This window comes from Octopus bimaculoides, chromosome 4 (genome assembly GCF_046866305.1).
Source record: "Octopus bimaculoides isolate indiv1 chromosome 4, ASM4686630v1, whole genome shotgun sequence".
NCBI classification, from domain to species: domain Eukaryota; kingdom Metazoa; phylum Mollusca; class Cephalopoda; order Octopoda; family Octopodidae; genus Octopus; species Octopus bimaculoides.
Genome location: NC_142931.1, coordinates 26,052,143 through 26,063,108, shown reverse-complemented (window position 1 = coordinate 26,063,108; position 10,966 = coordinate 26,052,143). Strand labels below are relative to the sequence as shown.

At 35.5% G+C, this 10,966-nt stretch overlaps 1 protein-coding gene and 1 long non-coding RNA gene across 51 annotated transcripts in view; one reads left to right on the top strand and one right to left on the bottom strand.

Moving 5' to 3' along the window:
* Positions 1 to 1,534: 1,534 nt before the first annotated feature.
* Positions 1,535 to 8,574, bottom strand: LOC149135994 (uncharacterized). Its single transcript, XR_016241439.1, has 2 exons — positions 8,438 to 8,574; positions 1,535 to 1,716 (listed from the first exon to the last, which is right to left on the bottom strand). It is a non-coding gene; the product is annotated as an uncharacterized LOC149135994 (long non-coding RNA).
* Positions 8,575 to 8,846: 272 nt separating this feature from the next.
* Positions 8,847 to 10,966, top strand: part of LOC106881120 (rap guanine nucleotide exchange factor 6) — a 457,078-nt gene continuing 454,958 nt past the window's right edge. For 31 of the 50 annotated variants that reach the window (XR_016241435.1, XR_016241433.1, XR_016241436.1 and 28 more), the window contains exon 1: positions 9,067 to 9,204. The gene's annotated coding sequence lies outside the window, so the exon portion shown is untranslated. Of the gene's footprint in view, positions 9,205 to 10,966 lie in introns of all 50 variants that reach the window. The other 19 variants (XR_016241438.1, XR_016241437.1, XM_089350572.1 and 16 more) reach the window with 4 other exon arrangements.

Sequence of the window (10,966 nt, the reverse complement as noted above, 5' to 3'; positions counted from 1 at the left end):
AAGCTGTATCTTTCATGGTTAGTCCCGAAATACACGATACAATAAATGACTAATCGGTTATGCATTATTGCGATATTCTTATATGGTATATAGACATCATAACCAAAGCAGCTGAAACATTCTTTTTATTTACGTTGTGTTGAAACCTTTGTTAACTATACATCGTACTCGACGTTTGTTTTAAATTCCCAATAATTTTAGTTACTTATAGCAGGTGAGTGGTTTAAGAGTAGGCGTAGATAAGTTAGTAAATTTCTTGTTGGTGTACGGGAAGAGACAACATTTGCACTTACTTTAGGTGGTCACTTTCAGAAATCTTACCTCCTCTACCTATTGAATTGCTCTCAAAATATTTTATGAAAAATCAAAGTATATTTGCTTTCACAAAAATAAATGTCTATGGAAAGGCTCTTCAGTTTTCCGATCTTTTCTTTCCATATCTTTTATATTTTTTAGAAGAAGAGTGTGTAATCGAAATATTAAAGACATTTCCTTTTCCCCGCCATTTTCTGAGTGCCAAACTAATACTGACTCTGGGTTTATTTTCCCTCGTCTTTGTGTTGTACTTTTCGTACTTATCTTTGCACTTATATATTTCAGATCAGTCATATTAAATAGTTTACTTACACATGGTCACCATGATGTTATAGATGTTAACAGTAGTTCAATTTTGGAACTAGGTGATAGTGATCTATCATCTTGTCATTTTCAGCGTTGATCATTGCTCAATTAATTCTTCAGCCTAAAATGTACATCCGTCATGTTGCTTCTGCTGAGGATTTCTTCTGTGGTTGATAAAGTAAATTATGTGTGTGTGTGTGTACGCGCAGTATAGACAAATATTTAAGAAGTTCACTTCGCAGCAACGAGATTCCAAGTTCAGTCTTGGGTAAATGTCATTTTCTATAGCATCAGGTTGAGCCTTACCTTGGAAGTGAAACATGTTGGCAGATGTACTATACCTTTAGGTCAAAAGTAGAGTCTTGGCACACATGCTGTTTGAGAATTACGTTAAGAGTACAAGTGTCTTTGAAATGCTCGGCCACTTAGTCGTTAATTCAGAATGAGGTAATTTAGTTGATCGAAGAACTGAATACTCGTCAATGAACGACAGCAAACCATCAGCCTCTCTCTCTTCGCCTGTCCAGGAATTGAACTCACGACCGTAAGATTATGAACCGAATACGCTAACCACTAGACCACCCACGCCCCGTCACATTACTAGACAATAGATTTGTTAATTAGACAGAGTCGTTTTTCTAGTATCTGAGTGTAAAACTAGCTATAGTTAAGATGTTTAAAATGAACAAGACTAGACGAGTTGAATTTGTGTAAAAATAGTATTAAGAAAAAAAACAAAAAAAAAACGAAGTAACTAGAACTGGAAAGATAAAGAACAAATTCCTTGTTGAGGATGAAAGTGTATTTATCAAGCAGGTGAGTGGTTTAAGAGCGAACGTAGGTAAGTTAGTAAATTTCTTGTTTGTGTACGGGAAGAGACAACATTTGCACTTACTTACAGATTAATTGGGAAATCTCGAAGAAAATGATTATTAAAAAAAGTTAAGAAGACTTTAAAATAGATGTGCCAACGATTCGGGCTGAGAGAGAGATAGAATGATGGTCTGCACCTGGGATAGAAGATATTGGCTTGTCAGATAAATTCGTTCGCTTTTTTGTTTTCTTTTTTCTTCTTGGCACTCCATCGTCATATGTCTGAAAAGAGGTAAAATTTATTCTAATCTCAAAAAACGCTAAATAAAGTTATAGAGGAATGAAACAACTACAGAAAACAACTATGATAAAAATATTTTTCGTATTAATTAAAAAAACACGGACAAAATATACAAGTATACGAAGTTTTAAAGTGTTTCGGTAGAAAACACATTAAATAAAACATAAATAAAAAATGGTGCCCGCCAAATCAGAAAGATCCAAGGATTTAAAAAATAAATAAATGATAAAGAATGAATTTATCTGACAACCTAATATATAAAATCACCGAGGAAAGAATCCGTATTCCACTCAGTAATTTACGGGTTTTACTATGCAATAATCCATTTTCAGTTTATGTTATCCGCAATAAAATAAGATCAAACTATTCAGATTCCTGAGACAAGAAGAAATACTGCAAAAAAAAAAAAAAAAAAAAGAACCCACTCATGACAGCGACAGGATGCAATGTAGGATCATGTTAATTTGAATGATTACATTGAGTGGAAAACCGATGTCAAAATGTACATGACATGGTAACCCGATTGTTAATAGATAAGGATATTGGATGAATTCAGTAACTAGGTAGATTTGGAGAATCGGTAGAGAATCGAATAAAATGCTTTGTGATATATATTTTGGCTCTTTACGTTCTAAGTTCAGATCTCAACAAAGTGAAATTTGATTCTAATCCTTTTATTGTCGATAAAATAAAGTACTGGACAATTTAATCGACTATATCCACCATCCAAACTTGAGGCCTTGTGCCGATATTAGAAAGCAGTATTTGATATATGCGTGAGTATATGGCTGAAGTATGTCACGTTTGATGCCTGTTTGTAGAAAACAATCTCATTTGGAAAATAAACACCGGTACTTGACTGGTACTTATTTTTCAACTCCCGAAAGGATGAAAGGCGAAATCGACCTCGGCGGAATTTAAACACAGAATGTAAAGAGCCGGAAGAAATGCCGCTAAACATTTTGTCCGATGTGCTAACGGTTCTGCTACCTCGTCGCTTTATGGCTCACTTGCAATATTTCATGTTATGGAATCTGTTAAACAGCTCTAATGTAACCGAGGTTGATTGAATTATTATCACAATTGTTCAGATAAAAATCTGTTTCTAAATATTTGCATGGGATATATCACATTTCTTGGCTTTCTCTTCATCATCACCTTCCCTCCTCTTTCACTTCACTCTGTCCTTTTTCTTTTTTTCTCGTCCCTCCCTAATTCTTCTAATCCTACTGCCTCTACCTCTCTCTCTTCTATCTCCACGTGACCGGTGTTCGGCCAAGCCTGACCTTTCTTTATTGGTTCGACTACCATCCGTGCAACATCTATATTCCTCCCTATGCCTGTCATCTCCTATTATTTCTCCTTAGTCGAAAGACACCAGTTGTTATGTCCTTTATTTGCATTTGTATTTGTGTACCATTTCTTCGTTTTTTTCCCGTCCTTGTTTTCGTATACATTCGCTGCTTTCTTCCAAGGAATCTAGTGCTCTTAGCTTAGTTTTTCCTTGGGGCTGGCCAAATTGGAGCAATCTCGAGTATAACCAGCCGAAATTGCAAAGCTAATCTGGAACTCGACTGAAGAAAGAAAACTCCGAATGACTCGTCCTTGTTTTTTGTTTTTTTTTGTATCGTCTGTCTGGATGTTTTGCGTTCTTGTTTCATTTTTGGTATTCCTTTATATATATATATATATATATATATATATATATATATATATATATATATATATATGTGTGTGTGTGTGTGTGTGTGTGTGTGTGTGTGTGTGTGTGTGTGTGTGTGTGTGTGTGTGTGTGTGTGGTTCATGCAGGCATGGCGTGGATTCGATTCTAGATCGCCAGATTTCACTTAACACTCACGGTAAACAATAGTTTTTTCTGTGAGTGACAGCAGTTATATTTGCCAGATGCCTTCGCTAAGCAGAATAATGTCTTTGCCACTTGACCCTTCTAACCGCGTCTAGGCCACCAAAAGCTAGATTAGAGATAACAGACCGCCATTTTCGTTTACTTGTTTCAGCCATTTGATTGCGGCCATGCTGGAGCACTGCCTTTAGTCGAACAAATCGACTCCAGCACTTATTCTTTGTAAGCCTAGTACTTATTCTAGCGGTCTCTTTTGCCGAACCGCTAAGTTATGGGGTCGTAAACACACCAACATCGGTTGTCAAGTGATGGTGGTGGGACAAACACAGACACACAAATACATACATAATACACACACACACACAAGCACATATACGACGGGCTTCTTTCAGTTTCCGTCTACCAAATCCACTCGCAAGACTTTGGTCGGCCCGAGGCTATACTAGAAGACATTTGCCCAAGGTGTCGCGCAGTGGGACTGAACCCGGAACAATGCAGTTGGGAAGTAAGCTTCTTACCATACAACCATTCCTATTTCTGTCTGTCTGTCTGTCTCTCTCTCTCTCTCTCTGTGTATATATATATATATATATATATATATATATATATATATATATATATATATATCCGAAAAGTATAGTATTAAATATCCTTCACGGCTGATCTTATCAATCGGTTTCGCGTAAGGGAAGTAAGCTTCTTACCATACAACCATTCCTATTTCTGTCTGTCTCTCTCTCTCTCTTTATATATATATATATATATATATATATATATATATATATATATATATATATACATATATCCGTAAAGTATAGTATTAAATATCCTTCACGGCTGATCTTATCAATCGGTTTCGCGTAAAGAATACAATGGAGTGTTAGGTGACAATCTGATTATATAACTTTACGTTCATCAGAGTCAGCCGATATGGAATATAATATGGCAACTGTTCTCTATTGTTGGCGGTGGATTAGCATGAATGGTCAGCAGCTACTGTGAAAAAAAGTTCCTTTATATTAAGAGAGATCAATATTTTGATGATTTAACACGGGTTGAAAATATAGGGAACAGACATAAAGGTGTTGGATACTCAGAGCTTATCCGTCTTATGAATTTTTACGAGAACTACAAAACAATCATATTGTGGGTGAAGATTATTCTAAGAAAAATGAGCAATTTATGCGGATAATCTTCAAGTTTCTTTTGAAATAATACTGAGTAAGCCTTTTGAAAAGGTTCTAACGAATTTTTCAGTAAATAACGTTGAGAAAATATACAGGATACTATATCAGCTTACCATTTAATTAGCTACATTCATGTAATTTCTTCGGTGGTAGGATTAAATGAGTACTTTGATTTGTGCAAAAAAAAAAAAAAATGTTTCTTGTCGGCATAGAAAATTCTTGGAAAGAATTGATATCCATGTTGTAAAAAGTTTATTTCATATTTTTACAGAAAGTCTTCGTTAAATATCACATTAGTTTAATCCACCAAGACAGAAATAGCTACCCATTTATTTGAGGTAAGAGCCAGAGGCGTAGCAAGAGGAAAGGGACGAGGTAGAGTAGTCACCCCTGGATACAAGTATGAAAGGGTGGAAATTTTATCTGGCACATTATGGTTGTTAATTAAATTAAGATGTGCGAGCTAAGTGCATCCATGCTCCAGGACGCTGAGAAAGAACTCTTGGTTTGCCACTGGCGAGAGCGCTGTATAATTCTATCATTTCGTTGGTTTACATAACTAGGTTTGTGTCTTCCCTTAACTGTAACTTGAAAAAAGGGTAATATTTCGTTTTAAATATCCAGAATATGAAAGAACGAACAGGGCAGAAAATCGACATTAGCTGGAAACTTGGAAATAAATGAAACTGAACTCTGAACTAGTTATATCAGATAACTATTGCTTTTACTGCATAGCAGATTTCTTTTTACAATGGATTGCCATCCACCAATAGATATGCTCCACAAAGCGAGGCTGTGGGGGTACCAAGAAGAAATAATGTTGTCTAATGTTTCAATAATACCTGCATGAACAACACCTTCAAGCTTTTCCATCTGAACATGTTTGGCGATTCACCAAACACTTCGGCTCATTACAGCACACTACTGAATTATTAATCAATCTCAACGATGCCAGAAACTTAATAGTAATTTCAATATCAATTGTTATGGTGCAAATATCCCATAGGAAGTAATTCCATTCTGTCATGATAATTATGTTCGCTACGATTCTAAAAGGCGTTTATCGCCTCAAAAGTTCAGATATTTCTTCAATACATAAACAATTTCAAAATAAACTTTCAGTTTAAAAGAAAATAATCTTTTCACTTTCATTTTACTATCAGCTTCACTTTCACTTACAAGAAAAGATTATTGAACACAGCTAGATTGACTTTCCGAGATAAACCTCACGTAAACACGAGCGTAGACATGGCTGATTAATTCAGAACTTCGCTTTGTAACTACGCAGTTTCGAGTTCGATTCTATTGTACAATACCTTGGGCAACTGTCTTTTACATAGTAATAACTTCGAGTTGATCAATATCTAGGAGGGGGAATTTGATAGGCAGAAAGGTACATCATCAATTTAGTCAGTTCGACATATCTTGTTTATGTTACCGAAAGCAGTATGACAATCGCAATCTTTAAATTAGTTTCAAATTTCGGCATAAGGTCAGCATTTTCGAGGTAGTGTTAAGTCGATTACATCAGCTCCGAAAAGGATAAAATGTAAAGTCGACTCAGGGAGCAAAGGTAGACGAAATGCCACTTAGCATTTTGCCCAGTACGGTAACGATTCTATCAGCTCGCCGCTTTATCACAATATCTAAATTAAGATTTTATTACATACATTTGAAGCTGTATATATATATATATAATTTAATAAACATAATGTTTTTATGAGCTACTATTAGTTTCATGCGCTGAGAGCATGCCAGACAGTATTTTTTAACACGTCTAGTGTCCTAGCACAATCATCAGGCACTGACCACATGGTATAACGAACTAAAAATAGTTCGTTATACCACGTGGGCAGTGCCTGATGATTGTGCTAAGACACCAGACGTGTTAAAATACTGTCTGGCATGCTCTTAGCGCATGAAACTAATAGTAGCACATAAAAACATATATTGTGTTTATTAAGTAGTATTGACCTCTCATCAGATGGAGTACATTTTTGTCGATCTTATCATTACGGAACAGCACACACACACACATTATTCATGCCTTGCCCCGCCAAAAAAGAAAAAAATAATTGGAAATCAACAGCCGTGATACTTTCAAAATAAATATATGAATTACATTTATTATTAAATTTCGCCTGTCAGCTTATCGCTTATTCGGATCCGAATTTCATCAGGGAATCACCCTGGTTCATCAGAGAGATTATAAGGAATGGGCTAAATTTCTTGTCTGTCAGAATATGCATATATTCACGCATATGGTGCGCATCTTTCGTCGACATGTATCAGATCCAAATATTGGCGGGAAAACCAAGAAGAGTGTTCTTCGAGTGAAGATCTCTGGAATATTTTGATTTACACCGAGTTAGACATTCCCGCAGTTAGAAATGAATTGTAAACCATGAGTTGATATGTTGTAAACCTGTTAACCACTTCGTAGTTAAGATAATAAAACCATGTTAATGTGTCGTGGCACTTCCAACACAATAGGTTGTAGGTCAAATAGTTTAATACTTATCTCCCCTAGATAGGTTATAATAGTTATAATGGGGTGGGGGAGAAAGTAAAGTGAAAAAATAAGCCCAAGAATCAAGGGGTGGTTTTCGTCGGTAAAAATTAGTGAAGCTTGTATATTCGGATAAGTTCTTATGCCCAGGGAATACGATCTCGACTATTTCACGATAGACCTTTTATGTGGGAGACACAAATGTTACTTGATAATATTATAGCATTTGCAAGTTGCAATTGTCCGTGTTGTGGAAAACTCTTTTATCTTCTCTTCGTTTTCTGAATTCGATAAATGTAATTATAACCGGTTCATTTACTTATAATAATCTTTTCTACTCTAGGCACAAGGCACGAAATTTTGGGGGAGGGAGCCAGTCGATTAGATCAACCCCATTACGTAAAACTTCTCAGCCCCGAAAGGATGAAAGGCAAAGTTGACCTCGGCGGAATTTGAACTCAGAACGCAAAACCGCTAAGTATTTCGCCTGGCGTGCTAACGTTTCTGACAGCTTGTCGCCTTATTTACTTATAATAATATAATGAAATTGTTGTATACAGTGCTCAGGTGCACTGTGCTGGGGTACCGCATTGAAGAATTTTAGTTGAACAGATCGACTCCAGTACCTATTTCTTTTAAAAGCCTGGTACTTATTCTATCGTTCTTTTTTTGGCTGAACCACTACGTTACGGAGACGTAAACACACCAATACCGGTCGTTAAGCAATAGTGGGGGATGTGTACGCGGCTTTAAAAAAATATATAATGATAAGGGAAAAAGTGGTTTTCTCTTAAAACATGATAGAAGTAGCTATAGTTTCTAATATATCTAGATTTGTCTATGTTCATTGAAAAGTTACCGTCACAACCACTGTCGTAGATCAATTAACAGATACTATGCAGTCAGTTACTGAGTGAATATGATGTAGAAAATAAATAAATGCACTCGACCCACTGCATATTGACCACCACTAGCTTTTATATCCGCGCGTTTTAATTTGGTCATTGCGTTCTATCAACTTTTAAACAGTGGGTATAATTTATCTCAATCTTTTAAAATCAGAACTGCTTTTGTACCATTAACAAACTTCTCGACGATGAATGTGTAAGAAAACAGCTACACGATCAGTAAATAATAATTACCAAGCAGGTTCGGTTGCCGCTAGCGTCTTTCAAGCGTCCAGCGCAGTTGTATGAGAGCTTTGAAAATTGATGTCCGCAGTATACTTACAGCCGACAAGACTGACAACAAAGATTAAAACCTCTTCAGTCGATATAAGACTATAAATGATTACAATATAGGTGCATAACTGCGTATAGGATAGATATATGTTTGTAGTGATATCAAGTCAAGAGAAAAAGGTTAATGCGTTTGATTCCACGGAGAATTTGGTTATATCTAATACTCATACGTCTCAGTACTCCTTTGCATTAAGGAGAAAAAAAACACTACAGCCTCGCTCTCACACTAATCCTAATACACTTTCACTTGCTTTTATCCCCCCCCCCGTCTATCTCTAATAATCTTTTCTTCTTCCTCTACTATTCTTTCATACTTTTACTTTGCCCATTTGTTAACATCCGACATCACTATCACCTATATCAATTTGAACGCCTTCTAATTTTCCTGCTTTCTTCCCCCATTTCCTTCTCTTCCTCTTCCTTCGACATATTATTTATTTATTTTTACCACTCCTCCTATCAATTAACCTCTTACTTCACTGTCCTGCTGTCCCCGAGCTCGGCAATCTTGTTACCCTCCCATGCTTCTCTTTGTATATCGACGCCTGCCGTCGTCGTTGCTACTGCTGACAAGCCTCCTCCCCTTCCTCCTTCCTCACAGTATTGTTGATAGCAATTACAGCTCGCACTTTCCTTCTTCTCTACACCAACCGACCGACCACAGCTAGGTAGGCAAACTTATCACATAAATATATACATATATACTCGTTTGATACCTACATTTTTAGTTCATTTTACCGTCATATATATCGTATTTATTTACTGGAATTATTGTTGTTACTATTTGTTTCTCTTTCAAATATTATTTTTCACAGACTTCATCTACATTCGACACTTGCTGTTTTTTTTGTTTGTTTCCTCCCACCCTTTCACTTCCTTCCTGTCCTGTCCGATTTGTCACACATCGTCCTTGTAATACACACACCCCCACAAGACGATGTACCCTATTTACATAGATTTTTATACAACTAATTAATTACACTTAATGTTACATCAAGCTGATAATGACACCCAAACAGTCATTCATAAAGCTTAGGGAGACATCAGTTGTAAAAACTGTTCCTCTTATTCCCAAGAAACTGTTCTTACCATAAGTTGATCACGTATCACAATGTTTCTGACTCATCTATATTAACAGCAGAATAACTTAGCAGTTGTTTTATTGTTAAATTGATTAGTTTTATTTATTTACTTTTTAAATTTTTCCTACTATTTTGTGTGTTTCGTGTGGACGATCATTGTGTATGTGTGTACGTGTGTATGGGGTAATCGCAGTATATCGATATGTAGAAGTATGTGTTATCCGAAGCCTGCTTACTAAGAAATATGTACATTTTTTTCAAAAAGGCTATGGGACGAAACGATAAAATATTTTAGATATACATTGCATTAATCTTCAACCAACTCCAACTAAGTTTGTTTTTAATTCAGAATATTTTTCAAGTATATCTAATTTCAGTCACTAAGACGATTTCATATTCAATTGTTTCGGGTGTTTGTTTATGCGAAAATGGCCATATCTTGAGATCGCTGGTTGTGTATAGATATCGCGCGCGTGCGCGCTTACTGGCATAATCTATGTACGTGTATATATATATATCATATATACATATATATATATATATATATATATATATATATATATATATATATGTGTGTGTGTGTGTTTAATTAATTTGGTGTAAAATCGAATTATCAAGAAAAAAATTCTTTTTGATTGATAGTAATGGAATCAACCCACAAGTATAAGACAACACACACGCACACAAATGTATACAATGTGTGATAACACACATTCGGTTATTTGCGAGCATTATATATACGTGTGTGTGTGTGTGACGTCCGACAATGCGCAGTTCGACTCCCGTGTTGAGATCTGTTCTCGTACTTATTATATATGATGTGGAATGATACCTTTCAACTTGGCATGTGATATATATTTATTTCTTGCCCAGTATTTATTCATTATTTCTGATTGTTGCTGTGTATCTCTGATCGAACAGACCTGTCATCATTATTAACTGGTGTTCTCAGGTGGTTGGTTGCCTGACACCAGTATCTAAGGAATCATGTTGACAGAAATATTCTTCCCGCACAGGAGAGTGACAATTCATTCGACTTTTTGCTTCTAAAAGAAGAATCTGTCCCATTTCGATTATCTTATTTTATTATTGCTTTTGTGTATATTTTTTTTTCTATAAATTGTTTTCTGAAATATATTGTCTTTGCTTCTTACTGAAAATTTCCATATATCTTTGGTAAACATAGATTTCTATCTTAATTCATAATTGATCTTTCTTGGAGAAAAAGTTAGTATTCCTTAATGTTTATGATAATTTCTTATTGATCGTTAATTAATTTGAACGAACAATTAATATTAATTACTTCTGGGACTATTCCCATTAGAGTATAGTCAGAATCAATTGAAGA